General features: G+C 42.6%; 2 pseudogenes; one reads left to right on the forward strand and one right to left on the reverse strand.

The window, feature by feature from the left end:
- Positions 1-804: 804 nt before the first annotated feature.
- Positions 805-1839, forward strand: LOC125533243 (annotated as a pseudogene).
- Positions 1840-2368: 529 nt separating this feature from the next.
- LOC125533244 lies at positions 2369-13708 on the reverse strand (annotated as a pseudogene).
- Positions 13709-14760: the final 1052 nt, after the last annotated feature.

The following is a 14760-nucleotide window of genomic DNA, read 5'->3' on the forward strand; positions in this document are numbered from 1 at the left end:
GTGAAGTGGCGATTGTAAGCCAACTATGTATCTTTTTCCCTTATGTATTACATGGGTTGTGTGAAGATTACCTCACTTGCGACATTGCTTTCAATGCGGTTATGCCTCTAAGTCGTGCTTCGACACGTGGGAGATATAGCCGCATCGAGGGCGTTATAACAGGTGTCTCCGATGGTACTTGTTGGGTTGGCGTATTTCGAGGTTAGGATTTGTCACTCCGATTGTCGGAGAGGTATCTCTAGGCCCACTTGGTAATGCACATCACTATAAGCCTTGCAAGCATTGCAATTAATGAGTTAGTTGCGGGATGATGTGTTACGGAACGAGTAAAGAGACTTGCCGGTAACGAGATTGAACTAGGTATTGAGATACCGACGATCGAATCTCGGGCAAGTAACATACCGATGACAAAGGGAACAACGTATGTTGTTATGCGGTCTGACCGATAAAGATTTTCGTAGAATATGTAGGAGCCAATATGAGCATCCAGGTTCCGCTATTGGTTATTGACCGGAGACGTGTCTCGGTCATGTCTACATAGTTCTCGAACCCGTAGGGTCCGCACGCTTAAAGTTCGGTGACGATCGTAATAGAGAAAATTTTGTTTTTGCCACTCTAGATTTTGCCAATTTTCCTTATGCACTCTAGATTTTGACATTTCAGTTCTGCCACTCTTAGCTTTTGACAATTATCACAATTGCCATTCCGTGGCAAAACCAAAATAAATTAGAGTGGCAATTGTGATACATTGTCAAAAGCTAGAGTGGCAAAAGTGAAATAAAATTAATTTGCTATTGCCACATAATGGCAATTGTGATATTTTCAAAAGCTAAGAGTGGCAATACTGAAATGTCAAAATCTAGAGTGGCATAAGGAAAATTGGCAAAATCTAGAATGGCAAAAACAAAATTTTCCCATCGTAACAAAATTTTCTCACTGCGGCCATTTTCCGCATGTGGCGTGCAAGACGCCTGACCACAACGAGTCATGAAGCTACGACCAGATGGTGTTGGACAGCACGGTGACCCGCGACATCTGCGGGCATGAGACGACGACGTGGCGGTCTCGGGCGGGCGGCAGGCGCGGTTGTCGGGGCTGGTGTTGGGGTGCTCTACGTACGAGGCTAGCGGGAGCGTGGTGACGCACGACGGCATGCTGACGCTGGGCAACTAGGCCATGTCATTCCGCACCATCGCTAGGAAGAGCTTCCATGGCCTCTTCTCCTTGTGCGTGCTGGCGACGCACAACGGGTGTGAGTCCTCCAGCTACCTGATCTTCGGGCCGAACATGACCATGGAGGCTGGCGAAGGGGCCAGTGAGACGAACATCGTGTACTTGATGAATGCGCCTACCTTGGACGCGCAAGTCACGAGCGTGTTCAAGAACGGGCAGTGCCTAGACAACATCCCGTCAGAGGCGTGGGATTACCGCATTCACGTCGGACTGAACACGGACATGGGCACCTCCATGACGTTGGTGATGGAGCTAGCGTACGGTGTAGTGACGCGGGTGCTCGCGAGGCACCTAGACCCAATGCTGGAGAAGGTGGACGAGGTGACCGGGTTTGAACACTGCTACAAGTGGGACGGCGTGAACCTGGCGCCCGAAGTAATTGTGCCAAAGTTGGTGCTGGTGTTACAGGGCGGCGCGAGGCTGGAGCCAAGCCCCACAGGCATGCTCATGCCGGAGGTGGTGCCCAGATTTGCGTGCCTCGGCTTTTGGGGTCGGGAGGTGGGGCCGTCCATTTTGGGTAACGTGCACATGCAAGAGCACATTTGGGAGTTCGATAACCTCAAGGGGAAGCTCCGGTTCAAGAAGGATAAGTGCACCACCCGATAAACTGAATAATATGACTACATATGAATGCCTTTGGGAGTGTTTCAGGATGTGCAATGATCTAGCGTAACGGTTCTTGAGGGGGAAGATCTAGGGCAGGAGCCTTGATCTGTTGTCAAGTCAAGGAACAAGAGTGAAAGCACATCCACTCCCTTTATGGTTTTGGTATCATGTCAACATACATATTGTTGGACTAATGTTTTGCTTGAGTATATTTTAGGAAAGTTCAACTACCCTTCAAGATGCCGAGGATAAGTGTTGGTCAAGCCTCAAGACTCATTTTCATATTTATGTGGTCCAAGAAGTCCATAAATATGTCGATACTATCAAAAGGAAACGAGGTTGTGGTAATGCATTCACTGCTCAAGTGTTTAGAGATCAAGCTCCAAAAGCCTCATACAAATTGTGAACAGTAATATGGAGGACTTTGTGGCATGAAATTTAAACTAACATTGACAAAGCCGTCACCACCATCAGCTACCTAATGACTCCTGACTCTTATATTCACTTTTGCACCACAAATATATCTAATCTAAGAACAGTTCAAGTCGACAACTCCAGAGATGGTGATAGGAGGGTCGACCAGCACCCGCTTTGCTTTTCCCTGGGAAACCAGCTGTGGCAGTGTGTTTGCTTCCTTTGGTGCCACGCCTGCGGCTGTCCATAGAGTAACATGTGGCCAATCATTTCTGCAGACAATAGTCTCACCATTTACCGTTCCGATCTGTGCCTCGAGGGCAGCCATGTTCTCGGTGTAGAAGAAAGCATTAAACGATACGTGGAGTTCCTGCTTCTCGTAGACCGCATAACTTGCAACCGCGGCTACACCATGGGCCCTTTTGTGGGCGAGGGTGACATGCACCTTGTTCTTCAGGCTATCCTCTAATTTTAGGCCGTTGAGAAAATTGTTGACATCAGTGTCCTTCTCTGCAACCTGTTGAGTTCAGTTGTGCAATATGCATGATCCGGTTAGATTCAGAGCATCGTCCAATACATCTTATTGGAGAATATACCATATAAGATGAGCATACACTTGTTACCTTCCGGACAAGGCCCAATACGTCTGCCAGGGATAATGTAACAGCAGCAAAAACGATATTGCCCAACCTCCGCTTGGCAATATCAGGTGGTTTGATATCACCTTTTGCCACAGCCTTTAACTGTTCCACTACTTCTTTCACCGCAGCCTCAAACGGAACCTAGACATTAGAGCCAAAGAAATCAATTATCTTTTTCCTCAGGGAACATCTTTCTGTGCGCTGAAATTGTAAACTTTGATGGTTTCAGACTTTTGGTAGGCAGGATCGGTGAATGCTATTGCTAGCCAATAACTCCCTCCTGATCAAAGCACCTCACATAGCAATGTAAAGTCATCTCAATTGCTATTGCTAAATCAGAGATGAGATTAAATGTTAAGGCTAATATTCCAAACTTGTGACTGTAAAAAGGGTGTTATTAGTTATTACCCAATGGATTAGGTTGGTACCCAAATGTGTGAGTGTAGGTGCCCGAAAGTAGAGACGGTGGTACAATTAATATATGGTGTTTCCAACCAAGTTTAGGGTTTGTGTATGTTCTCTTGTAAGCCTACTGTATGTACTTCGACTCAAATCAATACAACACGTCAGTCCATAAAGTTAAGTGTTTCCTGAAAAGAATACAGATTTTCACTGACAAATAAATACATGAGATATGTTTACCTGAATGGATTTAAGATAATCAGCATTCTCAAACAAGATCTCGCGCAACCTCTCCCCCCACTGTGCCCATTCCGATGGCTCCACTCTGATTCGACATTATTGATCAAATCAGCCAGATTATAAAGAATCATGATTTTGATGACTATTTGACTATTCCACACTAGTTCTGCGAACATTATCAGCTGACACAGCAGTAGCTTAATTTGTACTCGGGGGTTAAGAGGTAGCAGTTCCATACCTTCTTAAATGCCTGCTTCGATGCAATATGAATAAGCTAAGCCGCTAAGCCCCTCGTCTAAGATACTATTGACATCACCAGGCAATGGAGCTCTAAAAATAGGAGAACCAGGTAGCAGTTCAGTAAATACAAGTTTTTTTAAGACCAACAAAAATGGCATGTTTCTCTGGCTTCAGGAATATGTAAAAATCTCTACCTATCTGGCTTGAGGAGAGGCATCTTAACCAAGGAGCCGAAACGCTCATACAGTTGGCCTTCGAATTCTCGTCGATTCTGGAAGTGCATTTTTCTTGAATGCAACACTGATAACATGGTATAACATTCCAATATGATCTCAAACTGTATTTTTAGGAAAGGGCATACCTTGCCATCATAGAGGTTGTAAAACCTTAGCAAAACCTTACCAGCATCCGGTGATGCCTTGTCCAGATTTCCCTTTATATGTAGATATGTAGTCATAACATGTTAGAGGACAATTTACAATATACAGAAAACTTGAAAACAGCAAGAGCTTGAAGAGAAAATGGATTTGTATACCTCATGATTGACCCGCTGGAGTACACGAAACATGAAAACAGCAAGAGCCTCAAAAGAAAATGGATTTGTATCGGTGCCTGCAGTTTCAAGGAAATGAAGAAAAATTACAAACGCTTCATAAATAGAGATATAGACAGTGAAGACGGGAATAACATTCTTCTAGTAGAATCTAAATAATCTGGGGTTTGTTTTTTTATGTCAAGTGGCAGAAAAAGCATGAAATAAAATTTTTTTATAAAGAATACAGATAACTAATTACCTTCAGAATCAGGAACAGCAGGAACAGCAGCCGCTTTTGTGGTCCCACACATATCGTTAATCTACAATATATAAATGGACCACAAGTTCAGTTCTTTCTTTCTAAACTGTATGTAGCATGTGAAAGAAATAACATTGACTCCATCTTGTAATTTGAAAGTAGCAATCTTGCCTGCCTCCACACTTGCTCATTTGGTGCGTTTTTGTCAGCGAGGGTTATTGTAAATGGTTCCTTTTTCTGGTCGTCAGCAACCTTTTGCCAGTATCCTGTAAGGGCAGATAGTTTGCAAAAAGGGCAAAATAGAAGTGTATTGAATCTATATTTTGGTCCTATGATATAAACATATCAACCAAAGAATACTGCCAAATGCTGCATACGTTTTTTAATAAGATCTCCCATCAAACAATGAAGAGGGCGATTATCACCAAGGCCACCAGGCATTTTCAATAGTTCCTTGCATAGAGCAGACTTTGCACAACCAGGTATACCTGACGGAGAACAAAATAATATAACAAGGACATAATGGGAATTAGAAAATCATCATTAAATTGAAACTTGGCAGTGAAAAGATGACCTATACGAATGATGATTCATCAAGTTTTTTAATCTTGCTTGAGAGCAATATCCTCAGTTATTCTAATGACTGAAAGCAACTCAAGATGAAACGTAAACCTTAAAAACTGTTATAAGGAAAAACAGAATTTACCAGGAAAGAAGACGATAAGGCCCTCGGGTTTTGAAACACCATTGAAGGGACGTAGTAGGACTAGACGGTTGAACCAAGTCACCGGTAGCCCCTATCAAATCCTGGTTTGCTTTAGCATATTGTTCAAGGAAAGGCTCTGCCTCGCTAAGATACGTCGAGGACGAGGGTGGCTTATTTCCGCACTTGCTTGTAATATACACAGCCCTATTTTGTTTGGCAAACCAATAAAATTAAAAGAAACATATGTAGTTTGGTAAAAAAAAACTCCTATGAACGAAGAGAAAGAAGTTAGTAATATACCATTCATCCAACAGTTTGCAAAGCTCTTTCTGTTTACTTACTGATGTTCCCCAATTCTCCATTTGGCTATTAACACATTCAGGACCATTGATGTCAGAGGTAGCAAACCACAATTTAATACAAGAGCACCAACCACAATTTAAACTTAAACTAGTCACAATTGACAAAACTACACATATTTCACATGGCAGAAAAATTCTTGAATACCACATCCTACATGTGAGCGGCCTTGCTTTAGAGATATTAACTTTTCCTACTAGTATGCATTTCCTACTTTGAGATTTCCTTGCAAAGATGTAAAGATAAAGAATAATAATATTAGGAGAAGACCCAGCAGTGAAGACTGAAGAGATATGCACTTTTTTAGGGCACGGCAATAATAATGGCTCATACACAAGGAATATTAATAACTAAATTAGTGGCAACAAACTGTTTAACCCTCTTGTAGTCTCATTAAAAGAACAATTATGAAGATGCATCTCATCTCAAACAGCTTCAGAATGGAAACTTATATCAAGCAAGGCAGTCAAATACTTCGGCGTAGGAAACATAAACTTGTCAGATGACCACCTTGTGGAAAATAGCCACACATGATTTGTTGGTAGGCGCCATTCTAGACAAAAGGCAATCACTTGTGGAGTAGAATAGAACCTTGGTTTTCCATGACCTAACTCTGTTACAGCTATAACCACGGCTGCATAAAGGCCAACATAAAAGATATAAATATGCATTCAAAAGAGATTTTGTGCAAAAAAAGGACTAGCAAGAATGGTAAAATTCATGGACTGAAAATTGATGTCACGGTTAAATAGGTGAAGTAATCAGGCATCATACCATAATCATCATTTGGCCTTTGCCCATGGTCTCCTAATACAGCCGTCACAAGTTCCATTGAAATGTTTATCCGTTTTTTCTAGAAGCACAGAACGGCGGCAAAATCAGTAATTTTAAGAAAACAGCTGACAAGCAGAAATGCAAACGATGAAAAGCCCTAATAGTAAACTTAACATTCTTGATGAGTGTTTAAAATTCCAATAAACTAGTATGTATCAAAGAAAGGTTAGAGAGCAAAAAGGCATGTAGTTGTTGAGAAAGTTGCACTGGCATGCATGGGATACCTCAAGAACATCGTTAAATTCGGCTTGCTTTCTAGGTGCTTCGTTCCCCCAAGCTTCACGAAACATACGGTCCAGGACAAAAACGCCCACAGCAGTGTAGCTACATATCCCCAAAGAAGTAAGGAATTACACCTTCATTCGGTTAAATAAACAGCTCAACAAACAAAGAACAAGAAGACAAACTAGCGGCGCCTACATATTTCCAAAGCTGTTCTTGGAATATGCTCCACCAAGGTGACCGGCATACATGAATAGAGATCCTGAATGCTTGAGCGTAACCTGGAGAAAAAGTTATCTTTGTAGGGTGAACACATTTTAACCGTCATCACTGCAAGCAGTTAGCTAAAATAAAACCAGTAATTAATTAACCAAACGGCAAAAGAAGAAGAAATCAAACATACCTCCATGGTAGCTGAGCCACACGACACCATCTCAATCATCCGAGTCCGTGTCTGCCATCACAAAACAGGGGGGGTAAGGTTGGGTTCCCACTAAAGGTTTTTAATTAAAACCCCATTCCCAAAATCTAAATGGGCCGGGAGTCCCAAAGTGCAATTAATTAAGCAGTGGAAGATTTAGAAAGTAAGCGTTGATTAAAAACCTGTTGATCGGACTTGTCATTTTTGAATTTGGGGTAGAAAGCGGCCCTGATACGCGCCTCTGCGAACGTGTTGTCCACGGCGAAGTCCGTGAACAGCCTCGAAAGGTTATCACCCTGGTCAGCTGCCCCCTCCGAGGACTGGGTATTCGAACTTGTGTATAAAAAAAATTCCGAAGGGTTGAGCATATAGATATATGTAAGGTGTGGAGAATAGAAATAGAATAGGCAAAAAGCAGAATGAGTTACCAATTACATGAGGAATTTGCGTTGGATGCCGTCATCCTTAACTTGCAAGTTGCAAGAAGAAGAAATCCCTGTGTTTCAATGAATGAATGAATGATGATACGAATGTAAGGAAGCCATTCATTCAGGCAACAAATGTAAGTATGCAACAAGCTGAAAAGGAATCAAATGGAACACAAAAACAATTATTAAGAATTAATGAAGAATATTACTAGTACTAGTACTAGACACGTACGTACAGGATGAGGACGAGGAGCAGCAAAGAAGACTCGCTTGTAACGTACTACTACCTAGTACCTCCGGCGATCTTCCAGCAGATTGAAAGCTTTATCTGCTAGAGATACTTTCCTTCTTTCTTTGGAGGGAGCAGGGTGTGGGTTTTTGAGTCGGAGTTTCTCTGGAGGCCTGACCAAGTCGCCTGATCGTGTCGGGGTTTCTGTGGAGGCAGCAGGCAGCAGGGTCGGGGCGGCGGCCTCCTCGATCGGTTGCTTGCGGCTGCGCCGCAGAAACCGAGCCACAAGAGTCCTCCTCGGTAACGGCCGGACGAGACGCCGCTTTGTAGGCCGGCCCATTTTGTTGCTTCTCCTCCAAAAGGTCTGGCCGGTTTAGAGAATTTTTTATTTTCTTTTTCAAAAACGGGCTAAAAAACCAGATGCTGCAGATATAAAAAAATATGTTTTTGAAAAAAATTCTTAGTTTTAAAAAGAGTTTGTTAATTCTGAAGAATGTTCGTGACTTCAAAAAATGTTTGCTATTTATAAAATGTTCATAGATTTGGAAAACGATTCCTGAACTATATAATGTTCATGATTCCCTAAAAGTGTTTGTCACTTCAAAACAATGTTAATTCGAAAAAAACATATGAATTAAACAAATGTGTGTTAAAAACTGTTCATGACTTTCAAGAAATGTTGGCGAATACAAAAAATATTCAGAATTCTAAAAACTATTTGTGAGTTCACTTTTTCACTAATTTCAGAAAAAATCACTAAATAAAAAACATGAACTTGAGATTCAAACACGATGTTGACGAGTTTGATAAAATATTCATGAATTTCCAAAGTTGTTTTCAGATTCAAAAAATATTCACTAATTTAAAAAAAATACATGAATTTGAAATTTGTTCAACATTTTGGACAAATCATAAGTTCGAAGGATTATTTAGAAAAAGTTGATGAATTTTAAGAGAAAAATAAACATGAAACAAAGCCAAACAGAAAAAATGCAGAACACACGAACAGGCTGGCCCATTCCCGCGGGCGAGGGTGCGCGTTGGATCACTATCCCACAACCTACACGGGGAATATGATGTGCTACTGCTTCCCAATGGCAAGAAGTGGCTTTTTGCGATGCATGAAGATGCATGTGTCCGCAGATGATTGTCCTACTTTGGGCGATTTGGAGTGCTCGTAGATAGCCAATCCATCAAGACATTTACGAGAATCGTTGCTTCATTACTTGTTCTTCCCTGGAAGAGATTGGAATGTTATTATTACTTTCGGGTGCAGTTAATAATGTGGACAATCGAGTACTAGTACGTAGCAGGCAGGCAGGCGTCGTGGTAGGAGAGGAGACAAGCAATCAAAGGTCAGGTGTACCACTCCACTCCACGGACGGGGCTTGCCTGCGCCCCGGCGTGCGCCCATCTGTGCGCCGCTGACACGCGTCACCCATCCATGCCTCCCCCTCCCGTGGCCCTTTTTAGCCGCAGAAAAAAAATCCCGAAATACCCATCGACTAGTACACCGCTGCCCCGTCGTATTCCTCACCTCTTTCACTTGGACCCGTAATACTTGCAGATCACCAAAACTGAATACAAAAATGGAGGGAAATAATCCCACCCAATCAGATCTCTTAATCCCGTCAAATCAAATCTCTTAATCCCGCCAATAATCAGGGATACAGAGGACTGCATCCTTGTCTCCAAATCTCACGCTGCTGCATTGGAATCAATCAGAAAATACAAAGATTAACAGAGACTGCTGAAACAACTAGCTGACTCTTATCATTCATCAATCAGTGGCGTCAAGCAGATGCAACGTCTCGAGTCTGGAGCGACCTAGAGATTGAAGAAGGATCTTCTTGTCCTCCCTGATGGCTTCTCCAGGGAGTGGTCATGGGAACCATGATGATAATGGATCAGAAACACCAAAAGTGAGATTCTCACTTGTATTCTTCATATCCTCCTTTCATCTTTCTAGTCTCCATCTTGCAATGCAAATAAACATGGTTGTTTTACATCTGTGTATTAACTAAAAATGTATATTAATTGATACAGGATGTGCAAGAAACCGCAGCTACCAATGCGAAAGATCGTATTAATGAAAGAGTACCAAAGATTGGAATGAATTTTTTATCTGATGAGGAGGCTTATTCCTTTTATAACAAGTATGCTGAAGTTATGGGTTTTAGCGTCCGGAGAGGCAGTAAGCATAAAGTAAAGAACTCTAATACAATACAACAGAGGACATTTTTCTGTTCTCGTCAAGGTATTGACCACTTGTAATTTGTTTGGAGTATAATAATTTTTAGATGCACTAAGACAATATTTTCAACTACTAGGAACTCGAGCTGAAGATAAGAGAGAAGATACATTCAGTTATAGTAGGCCTGAATCACGATGTGGATGTAATGCACATATGAAAATAAGTCTTAGGAATGGATTTTATCAGGTGTATGAATTTGAGGAGACACATAACCACATTCTTGCTACTGGAACCATGGCCCAATACTTGAGATCTCACAGAAAAGTTACCGATGCACAGATAGCGGCTGCAGAGGTCGCAAAGTCTGTAGGCATTTCAAATAAAGCAACTATTGATCTTATGGCCAAAGAAGCATGTGGACAGGAGAACCTTGGTTTTATCCCGCAAGACATGAAAAATCGGTTGTACTCGAAAAGAACATTACAAGCAGCGAAAGGTGATACAGGGGGAGTGTTAGAATACATGGAGAAGAAGGTAGCAGAAGATGTCAAGTTTTTTTATTCAATTCAAGTAGATGAGGACGATTTGATAACTAATATTTTTTGGGCTGACTCCAAAATGGTCTCAGACTATGCAACTTTCGGTGATGTCATAAGCTTTGACACCACATATAGGAAACTAAATGATGGGCGTCCATTTGGTTTGATTGTTGGGGTGAATAATCACAAGAAAACTATTGTGTTTGGTGCTGCACTTCTCTATGATGAAACTGCTGAAAGTTTTGGTTGGCTTTTTAGAACTTTTCTAAAAGTTATGTCAGGGAAACATCCACAGACAATTCTAACTGATGAAGATGCAGCAATGGCCAAGGCAATCAGTGAAGTCCTACCTCACTCTCACCATAGACTTTGTGTGTGGCACATGAATCAAAATGCTTGCAAGCACCTTGGTGGAGTTGTTCCAGAATATAAGAAGTTCAATAGTGATTTCCAGCATTGTATCTATGACATAGAGGAAGAAGAAGAATTTATAAGTGCATGGAATGATATGCTTGATAAGCATGGACTACGTGAGAATACATGGCTTCAAAGGTTGTTCGAGAAAAGGGAACAGTGGGCACTAGTGTATGGTAGAAATACATTCTCTGCCCACATGAGCACTACCCAAAGAAGTGAAAGCATGAACAATGAACTGAAGCGTTACATCAGTATTAAGTATGACATGCTTACTTTTTTCGAGCATTTCGAACGGCTTGTTGCAGATAAAAGATTTGAAGAAGTGAAGTGTGACTTCAAGGCATCACAAACTACTCCCAAGATGAAGGCAGAATCAAGCTATATATTAAGGCAAGCTGTAACTACATATACTCCAGCAATATTCAAGATATTTCAGGAGGAAGTGCTTCTGACCCTGAACTATGACACATTCCTTTGTGATGACAGTGATACAGAGCAGAAGGTTTATATGGTAAAATTTCATGACACAAAACGTGAGCATGTTGTTAGATTTGCTCCAAATGAACAAAAGGTGAATTGTAGTTGTAAGAAGTTTGAATTCGCTGGAATTTTGTGCCGTCATTGCTTAAAGGTACTTGATATCAATAATATCAAGCATATCCCTGAACAATATATATTGAAAAGGTGGACAATAGATGCCAAAGTTCTAGAGATAACAAGCAATCGCAATCTGCATGAGGATCGAAAAGCAAAAATGTCAAACTACTACAAGGAGTTGTGCAGAATGTTTGTGAAAATAGCTGCTCGTGCCTCTGAATCCGACGAAACATATGATATGGTTGCTAAATGCGCAGAGCAGCTAGCACAAGCTGTGGAGAAACACTTGAAAATAAGAACTGATCCTGACCCTCCTGATCCAGATTTGGGCAACTCGTCTGTTTCACAAGGTATATATTGTACTACTAATTGCATACAGTTTTGTATAAGACTTGCATTTCACTTTATAGTTGCAGGTCCACTTATCGACTCTAGTAGAGTTTCAAAACACAACGAGGGGCTTGCCAAGCCGAGAGGTATTAAGGAGAAGGAGAAGACTGCACGAGGATCAGCAAGACCCATTGGTGGATTGGAGAAAGCAATAACAAAGAAGAAAAAGAAGAAAAATGATCCTTTACAAGTTCAACATGAAAGCACATCAATGGTCTGAAACTGTCCCACTTGTTTCACATAGAAAATTTAATTTTACTCACATTTATCTATCACTTTTTATAGGGTCGTTTGGAGCTTCTGACAAATCAAATGGGTGCACCGCAATTGCAGTACAACCCATTCCTAAATGCTTCAATGCAGCAATCACTTGGTAACACAATGTTGATGTCACCACAACCCACTTGTGGCTTGGTGAAAGGAAAAACAAAAAAGAAGACAAACAATTCTCTACAGGCACAACTTACAAGCACATCAACGGTATAAAACTGTCACACTTGTTTCACATAGAAATAAATTTTGCTAACATTCATCAATCACTTTTTATAGGGTCATTTCGAAACTATGGCACATCAAATGGGTGTGCCGCAACTACAGTACAACCCATTCCTAAATGCTTCAGTGCAGCCATCACTTGGTAATACAGTCTCAATGTCACTGCAACCAACTGGTGGCTTTGAGATAGCAAAAACAACGCAGAAAAAGAAGGCCAGTGATTCTTTACGAGTACAACCTGAAAGCATATCGAGAGTATAAAATGATCTTGCTTGTTTCACATAGAAAATTTACTTTTACTGACATGTATCTATCATTTTTATAGGGTCATTTGGAGTTTATGACAAATCAAATGGTTGCACCGTACTTGCAGTACAACCCATTGCTAAATCCTTCAATTCAATCGTCACTTGGAAATACAATCTCGATGCCACAGAACCCAAGAATGCTGGCAGGATACCAACAATACAATACACTAATGGTATAAGCATTCTACATTGTCAACTTTTTTTATCATTTTGAAACTTCTGCATCATTGAACTTTGCTACATTTCTGCACATAGGGCCATCCAGAAAATCACATATGCATTGAATTCCAACTGCACAACTCAGCTCTGCAGCAACAGAGCATTGGAACCTCTACCTCTACTATGATGACAGAGCAGAATCAAGTCTTCTTCCATGAACCGGAGCCAAGTTAATAAATTTGCTATGAACGATTTGTAGCTATGGCGTGGCTGCCGTCCTTCTGCCATCTTGGTCCACCTTTCCTACCCCGTCATCACCCTACGTGCTTACGGCAGATCGAACGAAAAATGACTGCTCACACCAGACAAGATTTCTCACATTCGCTCCATAAGATACTCAATTTGTTGTGTACAAACTTTTGTCTCGTGTATTGAAGTCGATTTAATCAATGTCATGGTTGACACTAATTTTCTTGTTATTGGCCATGGATTGAAACAGAAATCGATCAATTATCCCTATGCATTGAAGTCGATTTAATCAAATGCATAGTTGACACTACTTTTAACTTGTTATTCACCATGGATTGAATGTGATAGTAATCAGATTATCTCTATGCACATAAGCATAGTTGGTGCTTGTCTCCCGTGGGATAGTAATCAGATTACCTCTATAAACAAGCAATAAATCAGAGCTCACGAGAGCAACAAAGCAACAAGAGAGTATACCTGTGTGGATGTGTCGTGTCTGCCGTGGAGGTAGAGCTGAATATCCTTCCGAACGGACAAACGAACGGCCGGAGCACTCCATCGCGAGCCGGAGGAGCTTCCAGCATCCAGGTCCGCCGCCTCCGGCTGACCTGCAGCACGCTCAAGGCAGCGGCTGCGCCACCCGGGATCCACCGCCTCCATGTACGGGTACGGGTTGCCACGCTCGAGCTAATTGAGGCAGCTGCGCCACCCAGGATCCACCTCCTCCCGGTCCCGGGCTGGAGCGCTCGAGCTGGTCAGGCGCGTCGCGGAGCTCAGCTCCCAGGATCCAGCTCCTCCATGTCCGGGACGGAGCGCTCGAGCTGGTGATCCACTGCGCGTCCGGCGAGACAAGGATGAGGCCACCGGCGGGGGGAATTGCCATCCGGTGAGAGGGAAAGGGGCGCAGCTGCAGGGGGAGGACATCCGACGGCTTCATCCTCTCCGTCCTCCATGCTTGTTCCATGTCTGAGTTCTCGAGGGGAAAGAAGGCAGTAGTACTACAGTAGCATTTTTTCTACGGGAAGTGAAAGAGGTGAGGAATACGACGGGGCAGCGGTGTACTAGTCGATGGGTATTTCGGGGTTTTTTTCTGCGGCTAAAAAGGGCCACGAGAGGGGGAGGCATGGATGGGTGACGCGTGTCAGCGGCGCACAGATGGGCGCACGCCGGGGCGCAGGCAAGCCCCGTCCCCACTCCACAATGCATGCATGCATGCATGCGTTTTGTAGATTGTAATGATCCGGCGGTCACCCTGCCGTGTGCTGTGCTGTGCAGTGCAGTGCAGGTCAGGTGTGTATGCAATGCATGCGTTTCGTGCGTGATGATCCGGCTGGCCGGCCGGTTGGGCGGCAGCATGAACATCGTCGTAGAGCTTTTTTTTTTTTGAGGGGAACATCGTCGTAGAGCTGCTGGGCTTGAGTTGCATGGACGACCACCGCGTGCGCGACATCGACCCGACACCACACGTACGCGTGCATGCATGCACATGTCTGGGCCAGCTGACGTCCCGTCTCCGTCACATCCATCCATCGCATTCCACAGACACATACGAACATATGTCTAACTGGGGTAGTACGTAGTACGTACATCTCTTGCCTCTTTCGGTCTTGTCTTTCTACGTAGTACGTCACGACGGCTCATC

The sequence above is a fragment of the Triticum urartu genome, chromosome 1 (assembly GCF_003073215.2).
Source record: "Triticum urartu cultivar G1812 chromosome 1, Tu2.1, whole genome shotgun sequence".
Classification (NCBI taxonomy): domain Eukaryota; kingdom Viridiplantae; phylum Streptophyta; class Magnoliopsida; order Poales; family Poaceae; genus Triticum; species Triticum urartu.